The 17972-nt window shown below is 43.1% G+C and overlaps 1 protein-coding gene across 7 annotated transcripts in view; it reads right to left on the bottom strand.

Moving 5' to 3' along the window:
• The window catches only part of ITPK1 (inositol-tetrakisphosphate 1-kinase), a 154046-nt gene that overhangs the window by 77360 nt on the left and 58714 nt on the right, over positions 1 to 17972 (bottom strand). For 2 of the 7 annotated variants that reach the window (XM_086749213.1, XM_086749214.1), the window contains exon 3: positions 11248 to 11378. The exons of the other annotated variants lie outside the window; for them this stretch is intronic. The gene's annotated coding sequence lies outside the window, so the exon portion shown is untranslated. The remainder of the gene's footprint in view (positions 1 to 11247; positions 11379 to 17972) is intronic. 7 annotated transcript variants of the gene reach the window in all.

The raw sequence follows: 17972 nt of genomic DNA, 5'->3' as shown, positions 1-17972 counted from the left end.
ATTATCAAGCACTGCTCTTCTACCAATTGTGAGATCTACTGCATCAGCGGCAACTTAATTTGTAAACTTCAAACCAGGAACATCTTTGGAATGAACGGCAGATGTGTGCTCACTAAAATAAAGTTAGCATCTGATTTTACAGTTACACGCATGCTCCTTTCCATTGCTGCTATCCCTGTTATTCAGCTCTGGCAGAGAAGGGAGTGGGGGGCACAGAAGAGAGTGGAGGGCTGGGCAGAAGAGGCTGCTGATGCTCTGTTTCAATAGAAGCCTGGTCTTCACTGTCTCATTAGCTCGAGTTTTGTCCTAATAAAATTTCCCATCCTACAGAAATGGCCCTGCTTTGAATTAAGGAGTGCCTTAAGGAAGGCTAATGATAAGACAGGATGACTGGAGCTCAATAAAACTAAACCAGCAGAGATCTAGCAGCCTTATAACAATTTGCTAGTTGCTAATCTAAATGAATCACAGTCAAATTGCTTTTCTTGTGCAGGCATTCTTATTTGGGCTAGGCTTACTTGAGCAGAATAACTGAAGTTACCTGTGGCACAAAAGCAAACCAGAAAACTGTCAGTTCTTCCCAACAGAGACCACCTTTGCTTGCCCGTTACTATATGCTCCTACTAACAGTTACAGGTTGAGGCACTAGATTATCTTTGAAGTACTTGCGCAGATTCTAATACAACTGGAAAACAAACTGTGCATCTATCTTCCAAGTTGACTCCCGAGGCACTGTTCACAGGTGGGCAGCAGACTTTCTACACGCAAAGATTATGCAATGGTAAAGACAAACAACGACAGACTTGATGTGGATGCTTGGTGGTTGGTAAGCTGGGGTTGGGTGAGGCAGTTCACAGAAGGTCTGGCTGTGCTGCACCTATATTTTCACTCCCTCAAGTAGTGCAGCACGAAGGCTAAGGGCAAATGAAACCGTCTGCAAAATCAAGGCATAACAAAGTCAACTGCAGCTTGGCTAAGGACATGGAAGGAGATGATCTACTTCCGCAACCAAGTTCCAGAAAAATTCAGTTAATATCCTTAAAAGAAATCTCAGATTACCACACTGCTTTTCCTGAGGTTTTTTTCATCTGCCTATCACATTCGGAAGGCAACAGCAAAACAAAGAGTCCATTTAACCTGGGCAGAAAGTTCCCTGTTGCCACAGTACAAAAAATGTGAATTAATCCATTTTCAGGACTTCCAGTTCAAAAAAGTGAGAAGCAAATAAGTATTCGAGATTGGTTATCCCTCTACATTCTTCCTGCACTTGCAGCTCAGTCCACACAGAAACACTCAGAAAACAGTCCTCCCTTTCAGCCTTGACCCAAGAATAGAACTAAGCCTTCAAGGCATATCCAGGCATTTTAATCACAGTGTTTTCCAGAAGCATAAGACACCTGGGCAAGATAACTTTTTCACAACAGTTGTACCAGCTAAAAGCAACTGGCATATTTTGAGAATGAAATCAAAACCCACCTACTCTGCACATCAGAGAGTGTTAAAAAGGGCCCCCGAAACAGTGTTCTGATTCCCCTTCACCAGGAAAGCAGTGCTAGAAATGACAGTATGCTAAGGCAGCTCCTCCAATAGGAAGTTCAACGAACACTTCAATGACAGCAGGTACATTTCAACCACAGAAACCTTCAAAATTTGACCCAGTATTTTGTGGATTGGAGGATCAAACCATTTGCAGGAATAAGTTCTCTGTGTTCTGGGCCACGCTGCGGAAAGCAAATATTCCTGGGCTGTGCGGAATTTGGAAGAGATCCACCTTCCTTTTATACACTAAGAAGAAAAAAAAAGTAAAAACAGAACAAAAAGAAGAAAAATTAAAAGATTTAAGGGAGAAAAAAAGAAGCTTTTTCAAGTGGAGCATCAGACTCAAGCAGAAGTCAATGAAAGTAGAGTGCAGAATTTTTGACGGCCCTCTGCTGAGACAAACACTGATTCATTGTTCGTCATCAGCTGGAATTTGAGCCTTCCTACTTCCCTTTGCTTTCAGTCTCTCTCTCTCTAAACGATCTTTGCATTTGACATGATCATCCAAAGGTTTGTTTTTGCACAGAGCTGACACCATAGCAACAGAAGGGAGAGAAAAGATTTATCAGCACCAGCTTGAAAAAACAGAGAGATATGGCCATGGTGCCTTTTCTTCTGTGAAGCAGCCTATAGCCTACTCTGCTTGCCCTTTTATATACTAACCCCCCTCCCCCCAAACAAGTATTGGTTTCATGGTATTGTCACTTGCCACCAGACCTCAGCAAAACTCAGGTGAATGACAGGGAAGACAGTGTCAAAGCTGTACATGATGTACAAAGCATGTACAGCAAACGCCAGACAGAAGGCGCACGCCTTTCTATGTCTTACAAATCCATAAATGGAAGAAAACAACCACTAGATAAATGCTTTTATCATAGCTGGCTGTAGCTAGACTGCTCACCTTCTAAGAGAAAGACTGGCTGGGAGTTAAAAAATGCTCCAAGCTTAGAAATGCCAGAGTTCCCTTCATAGGCTTCCCAGAGCATCCACTGGAGAGCAAGTTAGAGGCACACAGAGCGCCATCTCTGCCCTCCTCTCCCCTTCTCCCTTCCTCTGCCCTCCAGAAACACGCAGCCAGCACATTATCCAAGTCACTGCACAGCAGGGCAAAAAAAAGTTTATTTCCATTAAGCATAATTTGTTTAAAGTTTTGGGGTTGTTTTTCTCCAGAACGCTGGCAATCCATCTGTATTGCAGGGACAGGGCGAGCGCCTGGCAGAGTGCCACGGCTCTCCGCTGGTCCGAACTGCAATCCCACACACACACATTTCTGGAAGCCATGTTTAAAAATAAAATTGTGTCCAAGTGAAAAAAATCTGGATTCGTTCACTCAGAAAAAAAAACCCCGAACAACTGCAAATGTTAAATTTAGCAAAAAGAAATATCATTTATCTAAATGATTAAAAAGTGTTGTATTTTTGTTTTATTCAGCATTTCCAATCCATGCTATAATCAAATGTATTTCAGAATCTGGCTGAGCAGGATTTGTGGTTTTTTTAAAAGCTCTTCTTCAGAAATAGTTTTTGGATTATCATTCACATGAAATGAAGTCTTAATACCAACCTGTTCTGTTCTCTGAACTGAAGACAGATGTGTCCACTGCTATATCCCAGAGGAATTTACAATACATCTCTCCTTTTCTGTTTATCCTCACTTTTTTCTTAAAATATTTTCATAAAAAGAAAAAAAAAAAAACACAAAAAACCCCTCATAAATCTATTGCTTAAGCATTTTGCTCCCAGTCTCCAATCGGCTCACAAACTCCACTTACTAGGATGCTGCACTAAGTTGTTGCTATGTTTCAGTTTTCATTTGATGCGCTTCTTAGGAGCAACAGAATAGGAGCGCGTGTCCCTCCACAGCAGCCTGTCTTGCTGCAGGTGCAAAAAGCTCAGAAAACTTTCACCCAAAAGAGGTCCATGAAAATAAGGAGAAAATAGTCAGAGATGACAGGTTTGTTCTGAGTCTTCTCACTAGGCACATACCACCAAATCATCAAACGTTATCTTGAGTGCTAAAAAGCTTAATGAAATGCCACAAAAGGGAAAGAATTCAGCCCAATCTTCCAGTAGGGATCTGTCAATGCTCTGCTATGCATTTCACAAACCGTAGTCCCTTTGTGGTAATTTAATCATTTTCCTCCCTGTGAACTGGACATACAGTACCAGCCTGACCTGACCTCTCTGTTCCCTGACTCCTGAGGCGGCGTATGGAATTTTCTACATAAATCTATTGTATCCTGTTATTCAGATACTCAGGTAAGGCTGCTCTGACCCTAAAAGATGTGGTGTTTATTTCCATCTTAATTCAGCTTCTTAAACTGCACTGGCATGTAGACCTTCAGGTTTTCAGTCATCAACTTCCTCTCCTGGGGCTATTTTCTACCCTGTATCTTCATCACATACATTTATATCAAGCTTTGTAAAACAAGGCTTTTTAAATTCTCCCCTTCTTACCCCAGCCTCAGCCCAAGCATTTACCTTTGTGGGGCATCAATGCTGAGCAAGTCATAAGGAAAAAAAGTCACGAGCTCTGGGTTGGAAAACCAAGTCTTCAAGAAGCTGAACCCTGACAGCTGATATATCAGTAGATGCTGTTCTCTCCCCAAAAAGCTCAGAGATGAAGGCCTCTAAAAACAACTTAAGCGCTCTGGAGAGGGAAGGGAAGCAGCAAAAATCAATAGTGTCAAGTTCACTGTTTCACCTTATCGTAAAAAGTAAACAAAAAAAACACAGGATAGTCTAATTACAGGGAAGAAGGTGTCTGTATTTGAAAAGAAGTAGGGACATTTCCTGAAAGAAATCAGGAAAACAGTTGTGCACGTCCATCCATACATGCGAGACCTACTCACACAGAGCAACAGAACAGAATGGCGCAGAAGCCTGCCTGCTCTTCTGACAAACCAAGGAAAATCCACAGGACCAAACAAGACCAGCACACCTTCCTTTCCCCAATTAAATCCTGAAGGAGCAATCCTATCCTGTCTTTCCACCTAGATTATGCTTCCACAAACCTCGCTGTCAGGCTTGCAAGCACAAAACTGACTCCCTGCCAAAGTCCGTGGAAGGTGACAGTGACAAAGTCTGCATCGATATATATTTCCTCACGAGGAAAGACATTATGTTACCTGGTATACTTTCACTGAAATCCAGGCTCTCCACAGCTCCTAAAATATTCACATATTCAAACTAAATAAATATTTACATGTTTAAGAAAATTCCTCCTCATTCTCTGGCCAAGCAAGCAAGCGATCTGGGCTGTCACAGTATTCAGCACTTGCTGCTGCTACTAATGAGGCCAAAGGATAGTGAGGAGAACATAAACCCCTCTAGGCGACAGAAACGCCAGCTCTGTCCCTCTGCAAAGAGCAAACATGGACCCAATCACCAAAGGCTATAAAGAAAGAGCAAAAAGTTCACCAGAGACCCTATATTCTCTCTGCACATCCCCGTTCCCCACCACCGAATTAACTTGCATGTCCTGTTGCAGCAGCAGTGGCAATCTGAGAAAGGAAATCCGCTGTGGTGAGAAGACTTCCCCCACTCGGCTCTCCCGCTCTCCGCTCACACGGACAAGAGGAGAGAGCATCGCAGCATCGCTAACAGCCACCAGGTCAGAGGGGAACTCTTTCCCAAGCAGGAAGGAAACACAGCTTGAAAATACCCTACCTTTCTTCTTCTTGGAATCAAGGAAATTAAAGACCAACTGAAGAGCTTACCTTTCTATCACCACAGGATGCTAACTCTACAGGTTCTTTTCTTGCTCTGTCCACCTTAGTTTTAAGAAAACCACCGACGGAGAAGGAAAGCGTGTCCCACACTGGGACACATTGCTCAGAATCTCAGGTGCCAGTGACATCCCAAGTAGTAAGATACGTCTAAGGGTAAGAAGTAGCACAGCATAAGCTATGAAGCTCTGCTGGGTTCTCGTTTTCTCAGATACTGAAACTTCAACACCAGAGGAGAAGATTCTGGGTTTAAAATATGGTTTCTTCATGATTTCTTGCACTGGTGCCAGAGCAGATTACTTTGCATTCTGCTTGGCACAAGTTGCCAGAGAGTAAGCGCAAGTACTTTGCACATTTTCAAGAGTCACATGCTGCTGTTCCCCTGGAAGTTAGGTATGATCTCTGAAACATCTGTGAAGTTCTCACTTCTATTCTAGATAAAATGAGGTAAAAAGAGTCTTTTGCCCTACATGTAGTAACATACACGGACACCATTTATGGATCACTTCCCCAACTACTATGTAGAATGAAGAGCCTTTGCACATTCAAGGCTTGTCCCGCAGTCACACAAACCCCCAGGACCTCAGAGAGCATCGCCTCCCCACAGCTGCCTCGGCACCCTCCCACAGAAGCAAACGCAAGCCAGCATTGCTGTCACCTGTGCAGTAACAGCGACAGACAGTGACTCGCGACTCCTACTCAGTGTGCAGAATGACACTGGGAGAAGTTACTGCATCTCAGTTACTCAAACCTCTCCCACTGCCCCCCTCTCCTCCCTCCTCACTCCTCTGACCCTGGCATACACACCTCCACTGGGCATCACCCTTCTGTTAGCACCACGTTTTGCCCCTTCACTTCTTCAAAAGCAAAACAAGAAATCCCATCTTTGGGCTATCGCTAAAGCTCTTCATAGCAATGATTTTCCTCTCAGTAGAGTTTTTTTTAGCCAGGACTGGAACTTTGTTTCTATATTGCTTTTGACTTACAGTTCAATGCAAAAAAACATTTCTAGAAATTAATCTATAACTCAGCTTGGCTTATCTCCTTGTCTCCTGTACAATACTTCGTCAGTTGCAGAAAGTTCTTTCCAGAACTTGCAAAGATGCAAGAACTGTTTCTCGGCACAATATTAAACTGAGAAGTCACGTCCCATCAGGGCTGGACTGCAGCGAGCAGGTTTTGGTAGGCAAATGGTCAGGCAATGCAGTCTTGTTGAGGGATGATCTGAAAGGCAACTGCTGATTTTCAGCACTGCAGGAGGAATAATCAAAGTTACTCAAATCCAAAAAAGCCTCTTGCCAAGGGTGTCTCCTGAGGTCACCAATGCTCCCATGGATTAAGGAAGGGCTGCAGAATAAATCCAGAGATTAGCAGAGGACGAAAGTTGAACAGAAAACCTGTGACATGGGAAGATTAGTGCTCCAAAGAAGAAAAGCAAGTTACAGAAAAACAAGAACCCAGAAGAACAAGCAGTCGGCCTAACTTGCTGCTGAGATGGTCTTGCTTTATTTTCTGTAACTGTCAAACAGACGGTGTTCACACACATTAGATTAAAAGGCTACATAGGTAATCCCAGTAGTGGAAGGTACAGGAAAATTACAAAGTAGCTAAAAATATTTCTGGCTCACTTCTTGAACTTAAAGCTTTGGAATGGGCAGATTGGATCCAGAAAGACTAGAAAGACTTTATGAGGAAGATTTTTAATGCTTCTTTGAGCTAACTGGGTCAGCCGTAGCCCGGTTATTGCACTGACAGCTCAAGCAATCCTGTAGAAGAGCAGACATTGAAAGAGGAGTGGAATGGAGAAGCCATCCATGCAGAACACTCCAGTGAATCCAGAATACAGAAATACTGCAGCACCACAGCCAGTACAGCCTGGGTAAAAGTAAAGGGAGGAGGGCACTTCACTTCTTGGAAGCTTTCACTGATTAATCATAACATCATATAAACATTCAAAATATCAAGATCTGAAAGTACTACAAATACTTTTTTTTTTTTTAAATAACTGGATATAGAGGAAGTTAAGATGAAAAATGTGTTCTTCTGAAAGTTTCTCTTGGAGCCATGTAAATATGCACTGCATAACCTCCCCCCCTTTGGCCATGAGATTAGATAAGTAGAAAAGCTGATATATAACACACATCCCAGAAAGCCTGGCTACCACTCTTTATCCTAAGGGCTGAGGAAGCTCAGCTCTGGACTTGCACCACAGGGCTCAGGCTCAGCTTTAGGATAATTCTTCAGCAGCACCTGTCAAACAAGAGCAGCTGGTGCTCCTGTGTGCAGCTGCACTTCCCAAGAGGTGGTCAACGCCTCTGCTGGAATTCTCCCTTCAACAAAGCTTCCAGCTGGTGAGCGTAGAGACACAGCCAGGCCACTGGCACCCTCTTCACCTCTGTTTAGCTGCTGCCCTAGGAGAGCTAGATTTCCAGGTGCATTTCCCTTTCTCAAGAGATTCTGGATGATGTCGAGTTGTGAGGAAATACAGGTAGTACCCACAGTACATTTAATTTAGTCTGCTCATCACTTTGCTGAATTTATGTAGTCTTTATTGCGTACTAGGGAGTTTAAATACATGTGGAGAGAGCAATAGCTGTCAGGGTAGAAAGTTTTTATGCTCTTTATTTGCCCCCTGCCTAAACTAATTACGATCCCTTCTGAAAAAAAAAAAAAAACAAAACAAAATTAAAACATATTTCTCTTAACAAAAGATCTTCCTTTATCCAAACATATTTCTGTAGTGTTGCTCACAGACATTGAGTAGCTAGTAACATTTGTGCAACTGCAAAGGATAGAGGAGGAGGAGGGAGAAGTACACTGGCATACAACAAGGAAGAAACAAAAGCTTTAGAAGACATAGCCAGCCTAAGGGGGAAATAAAAATGAATAAGGTTGCTTTTAAACAAAGAGAAGGCCATGCTTACTTGGATCTAGATCATACTCCTATGCTGCATGAGCAGAAATCAGATGAGAGACCATGAACAGATAGAAGAGATTGTGCCATTCCCTTCCATCCTGTTCCAGCAAGTAGTATTCATGAAAGAGTGAAGTTGCCTTTCAATTACAAAACGTTACTTCAGCTTGAAACCACTGCTGCCAGTGAGACAAAATGATGAAATTATTCCTTCCAAGGATGGATGTAAAGGCATTTGAAATGGCCTGAAATGAACACAGCCACAAAAATGAAAGTTAGCCCATGATTTCTCAAACTGAGGAAGAGGAGCATGGGTCAAGATCACAACCATCAAGGTCCACCCTCTCAGGTGCTCCCCTGCTAGGGGGAGCGAAAAGTGAAGCCAGGAGAACGTGGCTGGAACACACGCAAGGTTCTAACACGAGGAAGAGGAGCGCAGCAGGTTTGACTCATTGCTTCAGCAAACACCCTGGTGTAGAGAAGGTGATCACAATAGCTAATGGCCAACAGCTTGTTTCTCAGCAACTGTAAGGTATCTTTGCTTTTTACTTTCCACCATGTCTGACGAGGTTATTGCAAGTGCTCCATGGCTCAGCCATGCATCAGATATCTTTTCCCACCCAGCTGAACACACCTCCCAACACAGCACCTGCACAACACATACAGAGAACCACTGGCACGGACAGGGCATTTTAGGTAAAATTCCCTTTAAACAAAGAGTGATAAAAAGTCTTGCTTTTGCTGTGCTGAGGAGGTTTGACAATCCTACAGTATTATTTGGACTAGCCAGATATTAATGAGAATGAAAACAAGAGGAACTGTGTCATTAGGAGAGATTAATTTCTTAAACTCAGGAGAACAAACGCTAGGACTGAGGTTATGGCCCATAACTAACATAAAGTTTAGTGATACAAGGAATATTACATCAAGCTGGGTTAGTATAAATTATAGGATAAAATGGTGTACAGCTCAAGCACTTTTTTATGATCTCAGGATGACAAAATGATAAATTAAAGGAAGTAATTAGTAAAGACCTCTGAGCTCAAAGCTTTGATCATGAAGGATGCTTGGCACTACTTGCAGGTGTGCCAAACAGTGAAATGTATTTCGGGAATATATAAAAAACAAGAAAAATTGGGATCTCTGTGGAGCAAGTGAAGGTTTAATAGTAAAGATAACATAGGAATGGCCTCAAACTTTACAGACATATTTGGCCTCGGTTTTCAGCAAGAATAAAGATGCCGACCATGGGAGCAAGGCAAGCTGGCAAAGATGGGGGCAGATGTATCAATGGGTACCAGCAGTCAAGGCCAGAACTCATGGAGTGAGATTCACTTCATGTCATTTTAAGAGGTCGATAACTACACTGTAATTTCAGGCTTCTCCTTGCAGTTGCAGAGAAACTAATAAATATCTTTATGGTTTAAATTCATTCAGCCTGTTTTACACTAATATTCTAACATAGGAGGAACTGCACCTGAAATATGCCTGATCAGAGGGAGCCCAGTGGAGTGGCACAGATGTCAGATGACTCTGAAGAGCTGAATGTGCTGAGCTGAGTGGAAGCTGCCTCTCTGCCATAATTGGATATTTAAAACCGAAACCTCTAGAAAACAAAATCCAAGTAACCAAAACACGACACAGGAAATCACAGCATGCTGATACAAGGGTTCTGAATAACTGTATCCATTAGGGAGTGCTTCCCAAGGATCAAAAAACAGCAACTATATTAGGGAAAGAGTAGGAGAAGGAAAAAGACAGCTCCTGAGTGTTCATCTGACCTAGTACTATGCAAGCATTTCAGCACATCTGAAGATACTGAAAAATAATCAGACCTCCAGAGCTAAATAAGAAAATGTAGTAAAACATGACATTGATCTACAAAAGATGGATCAAACCCATCTAACTGGTTGTGTGACCACTGATTCTCTAACAAAGAAAATACAGCAAAGGTATTTTCTCAGACTTCAGGAAAGCATGCAGTCAGGTAAACTGAAGAAAGAAAAGGACCAGCAGAAGAACAGGAAGGTGAATGAAGAACTAAATAAAAGAGAAGATGATAATGACTGAAAGCAGCAGTGGCAAACCAGAGAGGGTGCGCTACTGGCATTTCTCAGGCACTACTCTGGTAACCATTTTATTTAGTATCTTCATTAGTGGTCTTAGCACAGTAAGTAGATTACTGACAGACCTTAATAATCACACAGAAGTGTAAATGATACCACCACCCAGACAAGAAGTATCATGCAGAAGGCAGACATGACTAAACAGAAAATGAACAGCTACATATAGCTGGAATCATGATGCAAAAAAAATCTGCCCTGTGCTGAGAGAAGGATGCTAGTATGGTAGCTGAAGTATGACTGTGACAAAGATAAACTCAGTCTCACCAGGGCCAGGGTATTTTGGGTGAGGTTTGTAAGAGTCAAGCTAGTACAGAAGGCACTACTGAGACCTCCCACCATGGAACAGTTGTACCCACTTTAGGGCACTCGTATCTAGAAATACAAACTTAAAATGAAAATAAATGCTTACTAATGCAACCAAACTTTGTAAGTTCTAGGCTCAAGAGCCTAGAAAATTCCTTCCACACTTATATGCCATGGTCATGGGTCCTTAAAAACTATTAATAGGAGCACTTGGGCTAATGCAGATTCTTAAGAGTGTTAACCAGTTTCTGGCAAGAGAAAGCTTACCATAATCATAAATACTGCTGCTGCACTCGAGTATTGCTTTACTTTATGTGCATTCCGGAGTGCACAGTACAAAGAGAAATCTGCTACCCAGGAACACAGGTCCAGGAGTTCCCTAAATATTCTTTCAGGAGCAAAAGAACTAGGAGGTGCAGGCATGGAGATCAAGTAGTAAATTCTCAAGTTTCAAATTATTCAAACTCCCATTTTACTTCCATCACAAACAAAGCGCTAAGTGAGCAGCACACAGGCAAGATTAAAAAAAAGACCATCAGAAACATCACTCAGGAAGAAGCAGGCAGAGAGGCACTTTGCCATTGAGCTGTAAATCAAGTCTGGCACACACTCTAATTCTGGGTTCCTTCCTCGCCCACCTTGACTGACGAGCCTTCCTCAACAGATGGAGAAGGAAGCTGTAGCTCCTTGCTTGGCAAGGCACCCAGGCCTCACTGGACTTCTGCGAGGATCCTGCAGATATCTTGTCTCACTAAGATGGCTGCACTGACTTAAAGGAATATCAGCAACACAAAATTAGGTCAGAACTTCATTTTAATTGGTTAATAATAGTTTCAGGTGCTATCTTCCAAGCCTACTATCTGACTGTTGGGGCATTAATCTGATATTACCTGCCCCCCACTATTCATTTTCTTTTCCCTTTCTCTGCTTGAAAGGCTCAAGCGAACAGGAAAATGACTTCCTATTCAGGGAAGATGGTGAATGCAGCAGTAATTAAATGAGCTAGAAAAACTAAAATTGTAGTTCTTATTCCTCACTCAACTCTGTTTACAGGAATCTCAAGCATTTGTGTCACAGCAACAGGTCAAACATCCTCAGAAAATGGAACCTGTAAATTGTTGGTATTCCTTCCACAGACACCAAATCCTATCCTTAGTATTCATACTAATTTTAACAGGCAAAGATGGGAAGAGAAGAAAACAGTTAAAACGTAAGAACACAGCAACAGTGTGAAAACCCTCTCTGTGTAGCTTATAACCTCATGACAGAGAAAACCAGATAAACTCCTAGGAGGTCTCATGTGATAACCTAGTCTTCAAAGCTTGTTTGCATACACTCAGTCCCTGAACTCCTATATCAAGGCACTTGTCTTGACCATCACTCAACTCTCTGTCAAGACACCCTAACAACTTCCTACCTCCCTCCACTGCTTCTTGTCTGTCAGCACAGATGATGCTTCACTTACTCTCACTTTCTTCCTTCTCCACTCTTTTCCACTGGGGTAGCTCCAAACTCCTTCCCAATTTCACCTTGGCACCTATTCTGCACTGCTTTCTCCTGGGGAAGACACATCCTGCCAACTGTCAGAGAGGGCTGAGCCCACCTCCCATCTCCTGCCAGGCCCCGGCTGTACCAGACATCCCCAGCAGCCTCTCTTTTGACACCTAACTCTTTACTCCATCAGTTCTGCTTTTCATTGTAACTGAACCTGAAGTTCATAAGCCTAGTTTCTGCTTGTCTGCCTCTGGCTCTTCCCTCAACCTCTGCTCTTGCTCCTGTCCCAGTCAGCTCTTCCGAGCCCCCCCGTTCACCTGTCTCTGTGAACACTATCATCATAGAGCCACCAGGCCAGCTATTTAGCAGACATCACTAATTCTCTGAAGCTCTCGCTCTCTTGCAATCCAGACCTTTCAGATTCCTTGTATCCCTCACCATGTCTCCTTCCTTTTGGATCAAGGAGAAGCCCTTCCCCATTCACCTTCAAAATTCTTGAGGTTATTCTCTCCAACCTCTCATCCACCCACAAAGCCAACTTCCACTGCTCACTTCAAAAATCCAACCAGTGCCTTTGCATTTTCTTCCATTCTGCTGCTTCCAACTTCAGAGAAGCCTGCCATAAACATTTACAAACCTTTGTCATTGCTAGACTTCACATTCCTTTTTCCAGCTCCTGCTTTGCTGGAGGGACATAAAGTCACTTCTAAAACATCCAAACCCCCCAAATTCTCCAGCCTTTTCTCCAAAGGGCTACTTGACTCCATCTACTGACTTGACCACACATAGAGACAGAGAAACTGGTGTGACACTGCACCTAAATTAATGTGACTACACAGCTTCCAGGTGGTCAGTGAGGACACACTGAACTACTAAGGGCAGAACAGCATTCACAGAGACTGGCTGAGCAGAGAGTTGAACTTGGAGCCTTGGCCAGTAAGAAAGTTGTTCATTAAAAAAGTGTAACATAACAAACATATTTTATGTTGTTTTTTTTTTCCATATATATATTCCTACATCTCCAACAGCCCTTGCTGGAGAGGACATACAGATGTGTTTTCTTCCTCTTCTTTCCTTCTGAACTAGTTCACTTTCACTTAGGGTATGGCACTGAAGAAAACTCTGCATGTTGCCACTATAAGTGATCTGTAACTGAGAACTTACATTGAGCTTCTATGCATTTCCCCATAGTCAATTCTCACCACTGTGGTATTTAAATGCCTACATTCTGGGGAGGAAAGGGGGCTTGAAACCATTATGATGCAATTAATTGACATCATAGTTAAAAGTACTCTCCAACACTAGCTCTTTGAGCTATGACATGAATGCTAACTCTTTTCCTTGCCTGTCCCACACTCAGGAGCCAAGCAGCTCACCATAAGCAGTCACCTCCAAGTTCTCTGAGCACAAAAACTGAAACCACAGATCATTGCTGGCACAGCTTTTACACTCTGAAGTTTTCACGTAAACTTGAAAGAAAGAGCCTGTTCGATGACAAAACCCCTTCCATGTGCTTCCCGACTGACTGTTCGGTCTTCACTGTTAGCGTAAGCAAAATAGCTTGAAACCTTTTGGGCACAAGCACACTTGAAACTTTCAGGACAAATCTCCATTTCCAAATGAAAAACCTTTCCTTATTAAAAGCAAAAGATGTGAACAAACTTCCCATTTTAATTTGTGACAACAGTCACGTAAGAATTAGCTTCATAAAACTTAAGGGAAAACTTCTATTTAATGCAAATTTTAACGGACCATGCTGTAAAAAAAGAAAGAACAGAATTTGCCCCCTTTGCATTCCCTGACTTACTGGACCTGCTCAATCCACTAGCACAGAAAAGCTAACTTAAAAGCCTCAGACGACTGGCAAAAAAGAGTTCCTGCAGATGAAGTTTACCCTGCACATCGCAGCAGTGTTAAAAAGCTAACCACTTCCCAAGCAGGAGCGGGTAAGGCAATTTCCAAAGGCCGTTTCCTCTGAGCCGTACTGCAATGCGAGCATGGCTGCATTCGGCCAGGGACTCCCACCAGAAAGCAGTGGATCCAGAGCTGTCCAACCCCTGAGATCCCCACCTTACCAGAGAGATTCAAAAGAGCGTTCCAAGTTTTCTGAGCATGACTTCCCTCTCTGGCGCTTTGCATCTCTCTACAAGCACCCTTTATTTCCCTCCATCCACCCTGGGCAGCAGAGGATTACCGCCAAACTGGCATCTCCCTCCCCTTCAGTCAGTTTGCGTGGCTGCGACTCCGCGCAGGCAGCCCGCAGGGCCATCCCTCACTGCCGTTTACAGCCAGGAAAGAGGGAGGTGTGTGACCCAGCTGGCCCCTGTTAAAGATAATGTTATCACAGCTCCAATTGTTCCTGTCTACATCTGCTGGTGGGAGGAAATAATCGACTTGTCCGAGCTGGAACAGGGGATGTTGGAGAACTATGAACCAGAAAGCTGCTTGTGTCAGGAAAATTTGGCCATATGTTGCATTAATAAAGGAATTTTTTTTCCCACAGCTGTGCTAATAAAAAGCAACGTGCCATTATTTCTCTGTATTTCTTTCTATTTGCATGGAAGCAAGAGGCAAGGTGTGGAGGAGGCCGTGTGGGGAAAGGCAGAGACCTACATGAAAAACCAGAGGTAAACCTTCCTGGTGCCTTGTACACAACAGCAGCCATGTGCAGTGCCTAACGCATACAAGACCTACGCTGCAGTGAAAATGTAACTGCCAGCAAACAGGAAGTGCTGCAGGATCTACATGCATGTCCTGAAGCACTGAACTCTACGCCAAGTTCTCAGAAAAACACACAGACTGAAAAACAATGGAAGCATCCTCCATATCAGCTTCCTACCGACCTACAGCAGGATCCGCCGCGGGGCCAGCTCAGCCCTGGTTGCAGCCGCTGGGAATGCCCTTCGGAACCAACCTTCAAGCATTTTTATTCTACATAGAAGCCTTTCAGAGGAAAAATACTGGGATTCTAACTGATCGAGTTGCAATGTTTTAATTAAAACACAATAACTTATGCTTCAACGCACCATACTCCCCTCGAGAAGGCTTGTTTTCTGTCCCATTACTTTAACTAGTCCACATTACCTTAACTAGTTTTAGCAGACTGGCTTCCTTTAAGCTGCAGTACTTGCTGTGCTCTCACATCTGGAAGTTCACTATCCCTTCGAAGTAATTTCCTCCACCATTAATTTTTATCATTAGCCCATTTTACTTGGTATTCGAATACTGGATCGGGACATCGGAGATGCTTACGAAGCTACAGCAGCTGTGAGCGTTACACGAACAGAGGTGACACCCAGGCTTTTTTATTATGCCTCAACTCTTTGAGATTTTCAGGTCTCTGGACCATCAGCCAAACTCAAGGATCCTATAGGTTGTTACAAGTTGCGTGTGAAGCACAACTTGTTGACGCCACTTTTGCAAGTAGCCAGGAGCAGAGCCTGTTACTACTTCCCCCAGTAGTACTATGGTAGCAGCGTAAGCTAACTCACCCTCCTGTGGTTGATTAGAAGTACAAAAATATCTCTTGGCACTGATTATTCGCTAATGTAATACCCAAGTAGTCTACACAGTACCCTGTTCCACTTATTGAAAACTTTGTTTTCTCCTTTAAGAAACAAGCCATGGGACTAGATGACTCTGAAGTCATCACTAGATGACTCTCTCAAAGAGAAGGAGAGAACCCCATCCTGCAGTCCCCATGCTCTGACCAGCTCTCCAAAGATGCTGAAGGTTTTGGAGCTGCTTCCCTGTGACAAAGCTCCACATTGTTGAGTGCAACTACCAAATATTCCTTTTTCAGCAAGACAGTAGGAACTAATTTCTGAAAAAGCAGACTGTTTAGGACAGTGACTGGTTGTACTGGGTTTGGCGGTGATAAGAGTTAATTTTCTTCACAGCAGCCCATATGGCACTGTATTATAAACTGGTGACAAAACCAGTGTTGATAACACACCCACGTCACAGTTACCGCTGAACAGTGCTTGCACAGTGCCCAGGCCCTCTCTGCCTCTGAGGCTGCCCTGCAGCCAGTGGCTGGGGTGGGCAAGAGGCTGGGAGGGGACACGGCCAGGACAGCTGAGCCCACCTGAGCAAGTGAGCGAGCTCAGCTGCTGGCTGGAGTCAACCCACCACAATGGCCTACAGACTATCTTCCAAATTTGACCTCAAGTTGCTGCTAAACACAGATTTAAAATCATGTTATAGGGTTAAAATTAAAAGTAAAAAATATGAAACATCTGGCTGGAATACACCGGGTATTTCTGTTGTTCAGGTAAATGTCAAAGCTCTTTTTGAAAGTCCCCTTCCCACCTCTACACAACCGTAAGCACACATCCTTCTAACATGGAAAGACATGGAGACAGCAAACTTATAACTACATTTAGCATACTTCTGGCAATGTGACATTTTCAGTTCTGTAATTTAAAAGAAGGAAACTCATTTCAATATCGATGGATCTTGAGTTTTGACATTCCATTTTTTCCCTGTTCCATTTTTGCCACCAGTTATTTCAGTTGTTTAAAGATTTTCGCATCCTTCAAGAAATATTCAAAACAGGCTGAACGAATATGTCCTTTCCAACACTGGCACAGAAACAATTTCCCTAATTTATGGCTAAGAAGAGGGCCAAGAGACTTTCTCAATTTCCTAAGAAAATGATTGGACTATTTTCTAATGACCCACTTAGCTAGGCCACGTCATTACTTACGGCTATGATTGCTAAACGAGGCCTGGCTAAAGACAAGATAAGAGAATGCTTGCCTTAAGTGAGAGCCACTTGTGCAAACTCTTTGCCCACATGGTTCATGTCACCACTCTTGGTAGCACAGGCTCCTCGAGGAAGGGGGTTACAAAACGTGTGTGCGGGATAACCAACCTTCAGCAGCAAGGGGAACGGTTCTGTAAAGGCAGCTGTTATTCAGAGCAGTAACAGTAGGACCACGGCTGTTTGCATCATCTAAGGAAGTGAGTGTTGCAGACACAGATTAACGGTGGATGGAAAAAACAGAGACGTCTTTTGATTTTGATGAGAGTGTTTGCTCTGAAACACGTATTGAAAGGCATATATAAAAGTCTGGCTGAGCTGCTTATTCACATTCTCCTAAGTGAAATTTAAGTGCAACAATTTACTCAAAATCAGTAAAATTTCTCTTCCGAAACAGACAGTTTAACTAAAGACAAAAATAGCCTCAGAAATTTGTATGAAAGCCTAGACAAAAGCCTCCTCACAATTACTATAAAACCTCAATCATAAGGAAGGAGAAATAGCCCAAAGCGTGTTACTCTCAGGTTACTAAAGAGCTCATCGGGCTGGGCTGTCACCCTTTAGTAAGTCCAAGTCTCTAAACAAAATATCAACAGGGGGAAAGGGGAAGATGGAGAACGAAAGGCTCAAAATAAACCAGTGTTATTCAAATGCTGCTAGATCCTAAATGAAACACAACAATACTGACCAAGCGGAGACACAGAAGACCTGGCATGGCTCCAGAACATAATAACCATTTGTCTTCTTTGCCAGAGGCAAGCAGCAGCTGAGGATGCCACTGGGGGGGATAAAATAGCACCATGCTACAGCTGGAGGATTACTCCCAGGAGCAGTGCAATACATAAGAATAAAAGATGACAAGTTAGATGAATGGCCTTTGAGAACCTTTTCAGAAAGGACTAAGTGTTCTTTAGGAGAAACAGGAAAATTAAGGATGCAAAAAACTGCCCACATAGTTTTTCCAAATTCGCTTGAGAGAGAAAACAAATCAACATGCAAAAGGCTTCATCTGAATCGGCCTGAAATCCTGCAAGGAAAACCTGGCAGCACGATCTCAAAGAAAGAGAGACACCCAAATGGTATTTTGTGAAAATAAGAGTTAAT

Source organism: Chlamydotis macqueenii, chromosome 5 (assembly GCF_036417535.1).
Source record: "Chlamydotis macqueenii isolate bChlMac1 chromosome 5, bChlMac1.mat, whole genome shotgun sequence".
Classification (NCBI taxonomy): domain Eukaryota; kingdom Metazoa; phylum Chordata; class Aves; order Otidiformes; family Otididae; genus Chlamydotis; species Chlamydotis macqueenii.
Note: the sequence above shows the minus strand (reverse complement) of the source record. Positions and strands in the feature narration are given on the sequence as shown.